This window comes from Leuciscus leuciscus (genome assembly GCF_965113295.1).
Source record: "Leuciscus leuciscus genome assembly, chromosome: 16".
Taxonomy (NCBI): Eukaryota; Metazoa; Chordata; class Actinopteri; order Cypriniformes; family Leuciscidae; genus Leuciscus; species Leuciscus leuciscus.
The window spans coordinates 38,758,587-38,773,828 of record NC_138740.1 but is presented as its reverse complement, the minus strand read 5'-3'; the positions used below and the strand labels follow the sequence as shown (position 1 = coordinate 38,773,828).

General features: G+C 36.1%; 1 protein-coding gene and 2 long non-coding RNA genes across 7 annotated transcripts in view; 2 read left to right on the top strand and 1 right to left on the bottom strand.

Moving 5' to 3' along the window:
• LOC309476989 (uncharacterized protein) overlaps positions 1–15,242 on the bottom strand; it is a 423,389-nt gene that overhangs the window by 224,395 nt on the left and 183,752 nt on the right. The gene's annotated exons all lie outside the window — the stretch shown is intronic.
• Positions 1–15,242, top strand: part of LOC309477025 — a 109,549-nt gene that overhangs the window by 51,169 nt on the left and 43,138 nt on the right. The gene's annotated exons all lie outside the window — the stretch shown is intronic.
• On the top strand, positions 11,143–14,908 carry LOC309478491. Of its 2 annotated transcripts, XR_014199012.1 has the most exons (6): positions 11,143–11,354; positions 12,284–12,356; positions 12,521–12,611; positions 12,716–12,876; positions 13,383–13,512; positions 13,627–14,908. It is a non-coding gene; the product is annotated as an uncharacterized lncRNA (long non-coding RNA). The 2 variants fall into 2 exon arrangements; XR_014199013.1 differs by having other exon boundaries at positions 11,143–12,356.

The following is a 15,242-nucleotide window of genomic DNA, read 5'->3' as shown; positions in this document are numbered from 1 at the left end:
AATAAAAAAAATACATATAATTGAAATTAAGAAGCTCGCCTGCCTTAAGTCTCTGTTTTACAAAATATTGAGCTGAACTAAACCACAGAGCAGTCTTTCGACTGAATTGTAAGTATGGGAATTTATATACTTATTGTTTAGAACGAATTCGACTGACTTTACCTAACCTGAGAATAAACAAAATAAGGTAGAAGGTGTTTGCACCATAAAACAATATATTGGCGTCTGAAGTCTCTGAATTTCTCCTGAACAGCATAATAAAAATAAAAAAATAAATAAAAAAACATTGATTATTGATTTTTTTTTTTTTTTTATCAGATCTCAGTGTGACTATTTATAAGCAAAATTAAATAAAAAATTTAAACAAATTAATAACTGACATAACTGAATGTGATATTTTTGACATGATAATGATATGAAAATTACAGTTGACAGTTCATGTCACATTATTGCTGCTGTATATCTGGCATCTGGTTTTATCTTAAAAAACAAGAAATAAATCATTATTTAGATCAGTATTTAGATCATAATACACAAAACTACAAACACACTAAAGATGAACAACTTAGTAAATACAAAGCACGGATATGAATAAAATAAATACAACAAAATACTATATAAAAACAGCACAGACAAAACACTAAATATACTGTACTGTAGATTTACATTTATTAATTTAGCAGATGCTTTTATCCTCTTACAAACGAGGAACAACATAAGTATTTTGCAACAAAGCCAAAATATGTATGGAATATAATATCAGCTTTATTAGAACGCTAGATTAGGAGACAAGCAAGAGCAGAAGATAATTATAGAGAGATTTATTTGTTGTTTTTGTTTTAAGTGCTTTTTTAATGTTGTGTTCAGTAAAGAGTGTGTTCACGCGGGGGTGTAGGTTCTGAAAGTGGTGGAGACGGGGAGATCCCCTGAAGCTGAGCTGCATCTGTCATTACAGGGACAGTTCATCCAGACATTCATATTTACTCCCTCAAGTTGTTTCCAACCTGTATGAGTTTCTCTCTTCTTCTGAACACAAAAGAAGATATTTTGAAGAATGTCGGTATTGTAATTGTAATCACGTGATTGCCACCAGTCAGGGTTAGGGTTAGGGTTAGGGTTTTAGGGTTTCTGCCATCTGTATAGCTCGAAAATCATTGCCTGTCCTCTGGTTTGTATAATAGTAACTTATACAACTACATTTGGATTATTAGACAATGTCGAAATAAAGTGAATCTGCAGAGTGTTGCATTCAAAGGCATGTATTGACAGAGAAGAGTTAAGAACTCTTCACATGTGCTCGCGCTCATGACTGCTACTGAACCTGAACACAAAAAAAATAAAAAATAAAAATCGACGAATCTTCTTCTGACTGTTCCCCAAAATATAATCAAATGTATATTTCTGCAAGCATGTTTTAACTGGTTAACTATCTACGGCAGGCAAAGGCATTCGTTTCCAAGTCGAGTTCGCACGCCACTGCGCAATACACACATACACACACACACTACCGCGGGATGGCGGGTGTTCATAAACTGTGAACAATGGTAGCTTTATTTAATGTAAATTAATGTATATGTCCAAAAAACGGGTAATGTCATACTTTCTAGTATCGTGGCGTAATAATCTGTTTGGTTGTAAAATGTATTACCTGAGTGAGATGAAATCGAATATATCGTCCTGACTCCTGTGGAATCATTCATTCACAGACAGCTTACGAAGATGTTCAACTAATAAAGATCTTCATCGCTGGCAAAAATATGATGCATTTGAAGATTTGCTCTCACTTGACTGTACTGTAGGTCCACGGCCACTTCATCCAACGGTGCTTAAATCTTCCTGTTACGACTCCGAGTCCAGTGTGAATTGAAAACGCTTCAGATGATTCAGTGCGTGCAGGAACTGAACAGAATCAGGAACTGAATCATTCAAACTGATTCGCGAACCGACTTAGACAGATCTGAACTTGTTTGATGAAGTCTTTGAACAGAATCGACTCAAAAGAGTGATTCATTTGTGAATTGAGCATCGCTCAAGTCCAGAAAAAAAGATACAGCGCGCTTGGAATAAACTACGCATTTAACAACACATATTGCATTAAAATAAAGTAACGAGAGGAACGTCGCCCAATGTAACGAAGTAAAAGTACAGTTTTTTCATTAGAAATGTACTCGAGTTAAAGTAAAAAATACCCACATTCAAATCTACTCTTAAAAGTAAAATTTTTCTAAAAAAGTACTCAAGTAAATGTAACGAAGTAAATGTACTTCGTTACTACCCACCTCTGCTCGTAACGTGTGCAATATCTCACGATCTCCCGAGTGTCCGAACTCGTACCGTGTACGCTCGCCTTAACGATTGTTTGTCACTTATCCCGCGATTGTAATAGAGTAGTAAAAACGGATTTGTCCCACATGTTTGTGCACAGAACTGTTGATTTCTCCCCATCTTCCCGCATAGGTTTCCTTCGGAGGAGCATTACCGCTTCACACCAGAGCCTCTCACAAGTTAGAAAGAAAAACTTTCTGAAAGTTTCAGAAAGTTATGATGTTATGACATTAATGACATTAAAGTTAAGTAATGAAGGGGTCAGTTCTACTAGAAAGACTCGGGAGAATAAATACTGTGACAATTATACATTTATTTACAGCCCAGCAAGCAATCAAGTTCTTTGGCGTAGGCCCCGTCCGTAGCTCGCAATCTGAGGGTCGGGACTCTGCATATCCTGCCTGAAGACGAAGGCTAGTTTCTGTTGAGTTTTGTGTGTCACCATTGTGTTGAAGAGTGTTATTTTTTAGAAATAGAATTTTTTGAGTGGACTCAAATGAACTAAGATCACAGTATAAATATGAAGTGGCAATTGACCATTTTAAGATATTTGGCTTCCTCAAATGAAATGAGTTTACACAGGTTTTAATTCATACTGTAAAGATTACAGTAAAGAACTGTAAATGCACAGCTGTTCTTGTTTTGCTGCTTTTACAGGTGTGCTGTATTTTTACTGTTAAATTGTAGTTGATGTTTTACAGTACTCTTATAAAATTTACGGGCTTACTGGCAACCAAAATTGCCAGTAAGTTGCTGTCAATTTTACAGTAAATCTTTTACAGTGCAGGGGCGCAGCCGCCCCCCTGTGAGGTATGGGAAGGGACCATCCTGGTGGTGGTGGGGAGGATGGAGGGAAGGGACCATCCTGGTGGTGGTGGGGAGGATGGTGGGGAGGATGGAGGGAAGGATCCGTCTTGGTGGTGGTGGGGAGGATGGAGGGAAGGATCCGTCTTGGTGGTGGTGGGGAGGATGGAGGGAAGGATCCGTCTTGGTGGTGGTGGGGAGGATGGAGGGAAGGATCCGTCTTGGTGGTGGTGGGGAGGATGGAGGGAAGGGACCATCTTAGTGGTGGTGGGGAGGATGGAGGGAAGGGACCATCCTGGTGGTGGTGGGGAGGATGGAGGGAAGGGACCATCTTAGTGGTGGTGGGGAGGATGGAGGGAAGGGACCATCCTGGTGGTGGTGGGGAGGATGGAGGGAAGGGACCATCCTGGTGGTGGTGGGGAGGATGGAGGGAAGGGACCATCTTAGTGGTGGTGGGGAGGATGGAGGGAAGGGACCATCCTGGTGGTGGTGGGGAGGATGGAGGGAAGGGACCATCTTAGTGGTGGTGGGGAGGATGGAGGTGAATGGGAGCGTCAGCATCTGCGAACTCAAACGTGTGTAAGTACCAGTCTTTTATACCACGAGTATTAGAATGTGATTGGATGAGAAGGTAAAGTGACATAAGTCACAAGTCATAACAATAGTCTTCCCGGCAGAACTTATGCTAAAACTTTCATTTCTAAAACATAGACGTGGGCATATTGACATATTGAGGTGAGTGTGGCTTCAATGACTGACTGTGCATGAGTGCATAATTCTATAGAAGTGCATCAGCCTATAGTATAGCACCAGAGGAAGAGTTTAACCCACTCATATGAAAGCTAAACTTTCTGAACGGTATGATCTCTCAGATCTGCACTGGAAATTCCCTCTCTTCTGCTCATCATAAGGCGACTAAAACACTACAATTTAATAGTTTTTGTCTCTATTATAGTGAAACTGAAATGTAAACCTGTATTGCTCAACAATCATTAACTGATGTCAAACTTCACTCTAAATTGAACCACCATATTCTTTTGAACAGATATTACCAAAGTCAGAATATATGAGAAATTACAGCATGAAGAACATGTGTTGAGCTTCACAAACTACAGGATAATTACACATGTGATAAAAGAGAGAGAGAGAGAGAGAGAGAGAGAAATGGTGAACAAAAAGTTACAATCTAATGAACCAAACCAGAAAAACACACTGAGTCTAGTCAGACACAACAGCATTAATATTGGCAAACCAAACTGAGTATTTATGATGTTTAAGATCAAACACTGTTATGTATCTTTAATAATCTTTCAGTGTTTCATCTTCTCTGGTGTCCGAATGTGCAAAATCAGTTCTAAACTATAACTTTTCATTCACTCTATATAGGAAGAGCATTATTTACAAATGATTTACATTATTCACTCTTCATAACTACAACTCATATAGACTGGTCCCCCACTGAAGCTGAGCAGGGTTGAGTCTGGTCCGTACACTCCAAAAACATCTGTGAAAATAGGACACAATGTATAAATATTTAGGAATTTTCCATTTAGATTTTTACAGTTGTTTTACCTGTATTTTTTACAGAGAGAGAGAGAGAGGAATCGGATCAGGAAAGGTCCACGAGTCGGGACTGGAACTCGTATCTCCTGAAGCACATGTCAGCGCACTTGCCCACGAGGATATAGGATCATTAATACCTTTGGCTTATTCCAAATACTACAAACTGCATACTTTGTCTTCAATAGCAAATGTACATTATTAGATACATTTTTAGAAAATATACTAAAGTGCAATTATTTTAAAGTGTGTTAAAATATAAAAAAAACAGTTAACAGAAATTTCCATAAAATAACTGGATAATGTCTTGGCAGAAAATTACCAGTAGTGCAATATGAGTGACTCAGTTCAGTTCATGTCATTATATAAAAAAGCATAATTTACCTTTACAGTTGTGTCCATACATTTACATATCCATGAGGCAAAAAAAAAAAAAAAAAAATTAGAAATTATGTTTGTTCAGGTTAAAACGTTATGTCCACAACTGTATGAATTTGGCAGATGCTTTCATCCAAATTGACGGTGATTTATGAATCGGTTCATGCATATGAAACCATGATACGAATTTGAAGTATCCTGATAATTAGTCTGACTGCAAGTATACTTAGCATATATGTTTTTCACCAGGGTATATATAGTAATATATAGTAAAAAGACCGAATACGTCATCAATGATTACTGTAAAACATTAAAATCAGACATGTTCAGAAAAACAAAAAAAAATTATATGTTACTACACCCAGGTGAAACAAATATATGCCAAGTATACTTGCAGTCAGACTAATTATCAGGATACTTCAAGTGTGTTAATGGTTAGTTAACTTGAAGTGTGCTGTTTCGAAACAACAAATTGTGTACTAAGTATATTTTAGTTGTAATTAAATTGTAGTAAAGCATAACTTTAAGTGTATTTAGTGTACTTTTGTGTGCTAAATTGGAACAACTTCAAGTATATTTAGTATAGCCTACTTTAAGTATATGCCTGTGTAGGGACCAATTACATGCTTGATTAGTGATATTAAAGTATACTTTATTTGTGTTACAAGTACATTACAAATTCATTGTGAGTGTCTTCGAAACATACAAGATTTTTTTTTTAAGGCATTTTCGCCTTTTATTAGGATAGGACAGTAGCTAGACAGGAAGTGATGTGGGGGAGAGAGAGAGAGAGAGAGAGAGAGAGAGAGAGAGAGAGAGAGAGAGAGAGAGAGAGAGAGAGAGAGGGAGAGAGAGAGAGAGAGAGTAGAGAGTAAGAGGAAATAGGAGGTAAAGAGAGAGTGTAGAGAGAGAGAGAGAGAGAGAGAGAGAGAGAGAGAGAGAGAGAGAGAGAGAGAGAGAGAGAGAGGAATCGGATCAGGAAAGGTCCACGAGTCGGGACTGGAACTCGTGTCTCCTGAAGCACATGTCAGCGCACTTGCCCACGAGGATATAGGATCATTAATACCTTTGGCTTATTCCAAATACTACAAACTGCATACTTTGTGTTCAATAACAAATGTACATTATTAGATACATTTTTAGAAAATATACTAAAGTGCAATTATTTTAAAGTGTGTTAAAAGTTGTATTGTGGAAATAGGTAAAAGCATGATGCTAATATACTTTTAATATATTTAAAGATAGTACAATTTTTGTTAGTATATTTGCATTTTTAGTATATTTGCATCTTGTATGTAAGGCTATCAAAAGAATATACATTAGACTGAGCCTCCTTGAAACATGAGGGTCACCTGTCTTGACATAAACCAAACCTAAACTAGTCCTTGAACTGGTTTATGCCGCTCTCTCTCCTCCACATTCTCCCAAAATATTGCCTTTTCCTCTGGCGTCAATAGATTGACTGAAAATCAAAATGCCTTAATGCCTTTTAATTCGTTAAATTATTATTTATTTTTATTCATATTTCAACCTAAACACGACCATTTCTAAACATAGCCTCTCTTGGTTAGCGCTCCAACACATTATCGAGCTTGTGGTCTCGATCCCGTCCCTTTGCTTTTCACTTTTATGTGAATAAATTTAGCACATGTAATTGACTAATTCTGTAGGATCAAGTTGCGTTTTTTTAACAAAGCGGTTTAATCATAGCCAGCTTAAACGTTTTTGGTGCGTATCCTAGAGACAAAGATGAATTAATGATAGTAAGAAGAGGATCTATGACCTCTGGAAGCATCTCTTTCAGTAGCTTAGTCGGTATAGGGTCTAACATACATGTTGTCGGTTTAGATGATTTAACGAGTTTAGTAAATTCTTCCTCTCCTATAGCAATGAATGAATCAAATATTTCCTCAGGGAGACTACAATGCACTGCCTGATGTGATACTGTAGTAGACGGTTGCATAGTTATAATTTTGTCCCTGATATTATCAATCTTATAAGTGAAGAAGTTCATAAAGTCATTACTGCTGTGTTGCTTGGAAACTTCTGGGCTTGAAGATTTCTTTTTCGTTAGTTTAGCCACTGTTTCAAATAAATACCTAGGGTTTTGTTAATTTTCTTCTAATAGGGTTGAAAAATAAGCAGATCTAGCAGCTTTTAAGGCCTCTCTGTATGCAGTCGAGCTCTCTTTCCATGTGTTGCGATTCAGAAGGCGGAGACTGATCCATGTGCAACAATTTATTGATAACGTAAAAGTAGTATTAAAGGAACTCAAAACAGTAGTAAAGGCAGCAGGCTGAGTCGATGTAAACCAGGCGTGAGTTCGGGGCTGGCAGCAAGCATGCAGGTCAGAGACAGGCAGAAGTTCAAGGCAGGCGGCGAGTATCAGAGTCAGGTCACAGGCAGAGTTTCACAAGACGGGCTGCACACAATCAGAGAGGTTAGTTCAAGCAAAGGTTCAGTATATCAAAGTAACAGGGTTTTTTTTCAAAAGAAGCTCAGACATGTAACACGGGAGTGAGACAATAGTTCGCAACGGATGCCGAGATGACAAGCTAGATATAGGCTTGAACTCAAGAGTAAATTGCTGACAGGTGGAAGGTAATCAGAGTGCCAATGATGCATACTAGGAGGAGTATGCATCATTAGTATTCAGGGGAAGGCGCTCGAGACTGAGTACTGGGGATCTCACTAGACGCCGTAACACCATGAAATGCGAAAATAGATAAACACAATAAATGAATAGATAGGTTGTTTTAGTGATTAATTTGTATTAGTGTATTGTGTGGATGTTTAATTGTGAACTTTGTAATTATGAAAACTTATTGTAGCTTTGTATTCATAGTATGCAATGCCAAAGTAACCAGTCTAATCAAATCAAATCAAATTTGAACGAAATGCGCTAAATAGCAAGTTAAACGCTATGCATTCATATTGTGTGCTGATCTGCTTTCCTGTATGTAGCTTTATTAATAACTGTAGTGTAGCCTGCCTTACTACTGAATTTTGTTCTTAGCACCGTTGTAATTATAAATACAAACTACTTTAAGTGTTTTTTAAATATGTTTTTGTTTGTTTGTTTGTTTGTTTGTTTTCATGGGGGAAAAAATGCTTAACGTAAAAATCCCACACTTCGGCCGTTTCTCAATATGCGTTCTTGTCTGTACTTGTGTTCTTGTGAACTTGTGAAACGTCATCATTCGCTGCCCAAGTACTGTCCCAATACACAAGTTTGCATTTTGGCAAGAACGGTTAAAAATCCCGGAAGTGTTCTTGACACGCCCATTTTACAGAGGATGCATCGGTTGGTAACTTGTGTGAACTTGACGGCAGAAATATCCCAGCATTAATTTCGGCGTTCGAGGAAGGAGTTATGTTTGGGTTATTTAAACCGTTTAAACCGTTATTTAAATCGCGTTATGTTTCGGTACTGCAGACGGCGTCTGTGCGGGGGTATTATTGCGCAATCCCAGCAAGAACACATCGTCTCAAACTGTCAGAAGCGTTCTGTGTGCTCGTCACCTTGTGAGTTCATTCTTCCAAGAACAACTAGCAAGAGCGTTCTCCCCAAGAACACAAGTCCGTTCTTTGCATTCTTGGTTTTGAGAAACAGCCTTCGATTACAGTGCCGTTGTCTTAGTAGTAGATAGTGTTTATGACAAGATAAATGTGAGAAAACATTGGTTTTCCCAACTTTTTTTTAGATCATTAAGCGTTCCGTTATGCGTTTTAGCATGACCCCACATCGCAGATTCACCTTACAATAGCCTTGTTTTGTTTTTTTATTAATAGAATATATCATAAATTCAATTCCGGAGTTATTCTCATGATGTCTGAAAATAAATCATGAAGGAAAATTGACAGCTCACCCAGTCAGACTGACGATCAGCTTTATTTGTAGGGCAACCCATTTGAAATTATTCGTTTTGATTCAGTTTCCCCCATAATTCAACACGCAGTAAGATCAGGAATAAGGTGGTTATGGGTCCGTGTACTTGGCGGCCAACGGATTTTCGTTTTGAAAGGAAAAAAACAAAAACGAAAAACGGCCGGTTTCCCAATTACCATTAGTAAATAGGAAAACGAAAAACAACCCATTATTCGTTTTTTGTTTTTATATTAAAAAACGGAAAACGAAAAACAATCTCGTTATCCGATTGTCCTTGATGTGTTTATAGATGGAAATCGGAAATCAAAATACGTATGTATAAAGTCGTAATCCTTAATTCTGCATTGGTATTTTTTCGTGACCCGGAAGCGATCTTAAGTAGTAAGCAGTTGTCATAGATACACCTATGAGCGGTTGTATCCCATTGGAACACCCATTGGAACGAATGCATATATATATATATATATATATATATATATATATAGCCTATATATATATATAGCCTATATATATATATATAAATGAGAAAAACTTGGCCACTAAATATTTAATATTAAAGTATTTTAATGATCACAATTAAAGTTTTAATTTTATTAAATTGAACAAGTAAACGTTGCATTCATATTCTGGGCTCATCTGATTTTTTTGTACATAGCATAGCCTACTTTGTTATGATTTTAGTATCATAATGATTAATAAATGCATGCACAATTATCCGTGAACTTGATTTGAACAAATGCCTTTCAACTTGTGTGTGCAAAATTCAGAATTAAATGAATGTGCAGCAATTTGTACAAATAGAGAGTCTGTAGGCCTATTATACTGTTGTAGCCATTAAATAAGCGCTTTTAGTTTCATATTTGTTCAAATATTATAATGTTATTTTTTTCCATTTATGCTTGCAGTGAACAGCACGAGTAAGATGCGCAATATATCGAGAGATATGGAGCGGGTCAGACATGATTTTGACCACTTCATTAAGTTTTGTTTTGTAGAAAGCCGTTCTTTAAAGTGTATTTCGTTTTGTATAAATTGTATCTTAATTTTAATCAATTTTTCATCAACATAATTGCCTGGATTGAATAAATAAGAAGGAAATATAACAGCCAATATAATCATGGAGGCGCCCGCGCGGTCACACATTGCACGTTAACTGGAGCTCATCTCATCCTAACTTAACGAAACTCAGTGTATGCCTCACAGAGACATGAGAAATACATCAAATACACAAAGCTTGAAATGTCTTAAAAACGAAATAATTCAAAACGAAAAGAAAAAGGCTACTCTCTGATTATGTAATCCATGATGTGCATTTCTCTCTATATGCGCGTTCACTACGAATATGGCGATCGTCAACTTCACCTTTGCAGTCGACACTGTCAGAAAACACTAGTTTATTAATAAAAATCAATGCATGCGTCACCGGATTTACAAATGCACATCTTGCTTGTTGCACGCACACATATTATGTCGAAATAACGAGATATTATGTTGAAATAACATTATTATTAATAATACATCTTTTAGAATATTTGACTGAATGCTGAATGTTGTCAATTTAATCAAATTAAAACTTTAATTGTGATCATTAAAATATACGCATTCGTTCCAATGAACTGCCGTAGCCAAGGTGACATCTAGCATACAACCGCTCATATGTGTATCTATGACAACTGCTTACTACTTAGGATCGCTTCCGGGTCACGAAAAAATACCAATGCAGAATTAAGGATTACGACTTTATACATACGTATTTTGATTTCCGATTTCCATCTATAAACACATCAAGGACAATCGGATAACGAGATTGTTTTTCGTTTTCCGTTTTTTAATATAAAAACAAAAAAACGAATAATGGGTTGTTTTCCGTTTTTCGTTTTCCTATTTACTAATGGTAATTGGAAAACCGGCCGTTTTTCGTTTTCCTATTTACTAATGGTAATTGGAAAACCGGCCGTTTTTCGTTTTTGTTTTTTTCCTTTCAAAACGAAAATCCGTTGGCCGCCAAGTACACGGACCGTTATGGTATGGAAACCGTTTACGCATGGTTTTGACCCAGTCTCCATATGCTCTACACTGTAAAAAATGATTCCGCATTTTAGTTGTTTCAATGTAATTTTGTAAGTTGATACAACTTGTGGTTTCTCAATTTGTTAATTCAACTTAACGTGTTAAGTTTTCACTGTCTCAACTAGTCTGCAAGTTGACATAACTAGAGTATTTGCCGCCTCAACTTAAAAACATATGCTGAATCAGTAAGGTTAGTTCTCATTATTTATCGCGAGATGAGATCACGTGAAGCGCGAAACAAACAGGTCTCTCGCCTTGACTCCTTCATCGGCCATTGCTGGAGAGTTTATCGGCAGAAGGTTAAATTCTTCCACTATCATCAAATATGGTAAGTAAATATTCGTTAATATGATGTAATAACTTGTAAAATGACATATGAAGTAATAATCCATGTATTGTTCAATATCAACGTTTCTAGATCACATTGGACCGTTGCTAATCCAGTTTTGCCAGTTAACGTTACGTAGGCTAAGTTTGATAGTCAGCAAATTCTTTTATTTATTCAACGTAGGCTAACGTTACATTATTTAAGTTCCCAAAAGACTGGGTGGCTAGACTAACTTCATATGTTGGGATATTTCGATCCTCCCATATTTAAAATAAAATTTATCACAATATGCAAAATAATGTTGAAATATCTGCACCGAATTTTTTTTTATATATATATTTTATGTGAGAGAGACTGATATATGGATGAATGCTAAAATAGCATAGAGAGCGGGAAATGCATGTCGTGAAAAATAACGCATTTCCACCATGTTTGTTCACTCTCATATTCAAGTTATTTGCGTCAAAATCAGCAAGTCTAATCACCATTCAGGCAAAGCAGCGTCGACGCGTGAGTACGACAACAACGAGCTGACAAATAATGTCATTTAATGTAAAACTGTGTGAGTGATGCGGCAGGATTATCAGAATCCTCCGGTGTTCGAGATGGACACTCCATAACTGAAAAGTTGTTGTACAGAGCTCTAGTTTTACTTCTTAAATGTCGAACTTAACAGACTGTGGTCAGTTATGTTTAGTTTATTGTGGGAGATTATGTAACTATAGCAACCGCTTCACCATCGCAGTGTTTTCCCCAGAACTAGTGAAATGCTTAATACTGTCCTAATAATGTCTTAATATTAATGTCAATAAATATATATCTACAAATTTGGTGATAAGCTATTATTGATCTAGTCTTGATCTTGATTGTGTATGTGTACTCGGTTTATTAAATGTTGGTTGACTTAATTGTTCTTTTCTTTTGCCCAGCAAGTTCTGTTTTTTCAAGACAACCAATGAAAGCATTGTCAGAAAGCACTACAAGCTGAAACACTGCCATCATGTAAGTAACTGTCTGCTTCCCTGCATCTATAAAGACTGTGTGTGTTCATTTAGAACTAAGTTTGCTCCAAAAAAAAAAAAAACATTTGTCCAGGGACCATACACAATCTGTCCAGCTCTGTGCTGCAGCTTTTACGTTGAACTGTGATCTTTATGCTTTCTCAGAGACCTGTGGCATTACAGGAGAGTTAAAAAAGGATACTCCAGTATCTGATATGGAAAAAGAGGTGGCCGGTTCTTTTTTTGTGAGAGACAGGTAAAGTCCTACACTGCTGAAAATGGTGTTTAGATGAATATGTAGATATTATTTTGCAGTGTTGTTTAACACGCTGCTGTTATGTTTGTGTCATTTAATATTAGTTTAGATCAGTGCAGAATTCAACATGCTAATTTCGCTGGACCTGAGCAAGTCCTTTTATGAGGGTCTTGACTGGCATCTACCAAAACTGTTGTGTCTACCGTTCAAGCGCTTTGCTGACATTGCTGAAATGAGGACCATAATGGACAGCCTAGATAAAAATGTAAGTACATATAATAATTTTTTCATAAACATTATGGGCACTTCCTGTCTTGCCATTTCTGTTGTCCTGCATATTTTTTATTAGTGCTGCAAAATATTGAAGAAAAAAGTAATATGTCATTTGTTAATGCGTATTTAAAACAAATTAAAATTAGTCACCTTGTAGTCAATCATTTTATAATGACATATTAAGTTAAGTTAATTACATTTTGGAAGAAAAAAAGTCCCCTGTGAAATCAATTTCTTCAGGCCTTAAAATATTGTAGCTTGAATGTAACATTTTATACCCTTGCTTCATTTAGTGTACAGATGCAAAATGCCTCCATTTATTCACAGTGTATAGTATTTGACCTAAGTCTCTCAGTTTAAAGGTTTTTTACAGGATAGTTCATTCAAAAATGAAAGTTCTCTCATTAATTACTCGCCCTCATATTGTTCCAAGCCTGTAAGACCTTTAATCTTCTTCGGAACACTAAATAAGACTTGGTGTACTCATGTTGTGTTTAGAGGTGAGCTTCAGAGGTGGTGACCATAGACCTGCATTATATGACTGACAGACAAGAACGGTTTGACCTAAAAATATCAAAATTGAAACTACTGCGGAAAAAAAGACACCTACATCTTGGATGCCCTTGAGGTAAGCTAAAACATACCAACATTTTATTTCAAAGTGAACTATCCCTTTAAGTGGTTGAGCTTCAGTGTTGTATGTGTGGAAGCACATTTTGAAGTTTGTCATTTTTTAATACAGCACACAGATTCTGAAGAAGATATGATCAGGGCATGACTCTAGGAATCATCACAGTGGTGGAAGATGTGATAGACCCAATTCCATGCAACTCTAGTGATGTGGCCCTTGTAATCGAGGAAGCAGTTGTTCTGCGAGGACTTGGTGACATACAAATGACATTGCTTTATGCTCTCAACATAAACTACCCCAGAAAACACCTCAGACACACTTTCGAGGTGATTCATGAACATTGGAGCTGATACCTGCAGTGCAAGAGTGCACTCTCTTAAAAATACATTGTTGAATTAAAGATGTTGTTGAGGTAAGGTATGTATTTCTACAAAGAGCCTGTGTTTTCATCTGTATTTTTTTGTTTACCCATGTTTTTACAAGTTCTCTGCATCAAGGGCCTGACATCATTTTCATTGTTTAACTTTGTTTCATTTTACTTGGCTAAAACATATATTAAGATTTCATGTGGTTTAAAGTTATTTCACAGTTAAAGGGGTATTATTAATGTGAAAAATCTTAAAGTGTTAGTTTAACCTAAATTAAAATTATTTTGTTAGATATTAGACCTCATGTTGCTCCAAACCTAAAAGACCTTTGTTTATCTTTGAAACATAAATTAAGATTTTTTTTTAATGAAATCTTTGATCTTTCTGTTCCTCCTTTGACATCCTACTCAACTAGCACTTTCAAGGTCCAGAAAAGACATCCTTAAAGTAATCCAAGTGACTTCAGTGGTTTATATATTTGTTTACATGCAGCAGTGTCAGCTTTCGCGTCGACACAAGAATCATGTGCTGCTATCTTCTTGTAAACATTTGATGGAGAAAACTATTTAATAAATAAAATGGAATGAAACACTGACAATGCTTCATAAATCTTAGGTTAAACCACTGGAGTCACTTGGATTACTTTAAGGATATCTTTTCTGGACCTTGAAAGTGCTAGTTGCTTAGGCTGTCAAAGGAGGGACAGAAAGCTCACCGATTTTATTAAAAAGATCCTCATTTGTCTACCAACAATGGAAAGTATTAACAGGTATTAACAGGTGAGCAACTTTTTTTGTGTGAACTGAGACTTTAAGATTTTTCACATAAATAATACCCCCTTAACTGTGAAATAACTTTAAAACACATGACATCTTAATATATGTTTTAGCCAAGTAAAATTTAAAAAAAATTAAGCAATGAGAATGGATGTCAGGCCATCAGTGCAGAAAACTTGTACAAACATGAAAAAAATCCCACATGAATACACTTTCTATGCATTTTTCAAATACATTTTTATCTTTAAACTTTATGCAATTGTGATATAATTGTATTCCTTTGAATATGTTAACAGTTTGTTCTTAACATTTATTGATTTGTAAGGAACAATAAAACCATTTGTATGGAAAAATCTGTTATTTATTTGGTTGAGTGCTATATTGCAAGTTGAGAAAATATGCTAAATTAAATTCAATGAACATACACTTTAGTACAGATAACTTGAAAATGTAAGTTATCATATTTCAACTAATCTTTACAAGTCCAGGTAACTTGAACATGTAAGTTATTGTATTTCAACTAATCTTTACAAGTCCAGGTAACTTGAAAATGTAAGTTATTGTATTTCAACTAATCTTTATA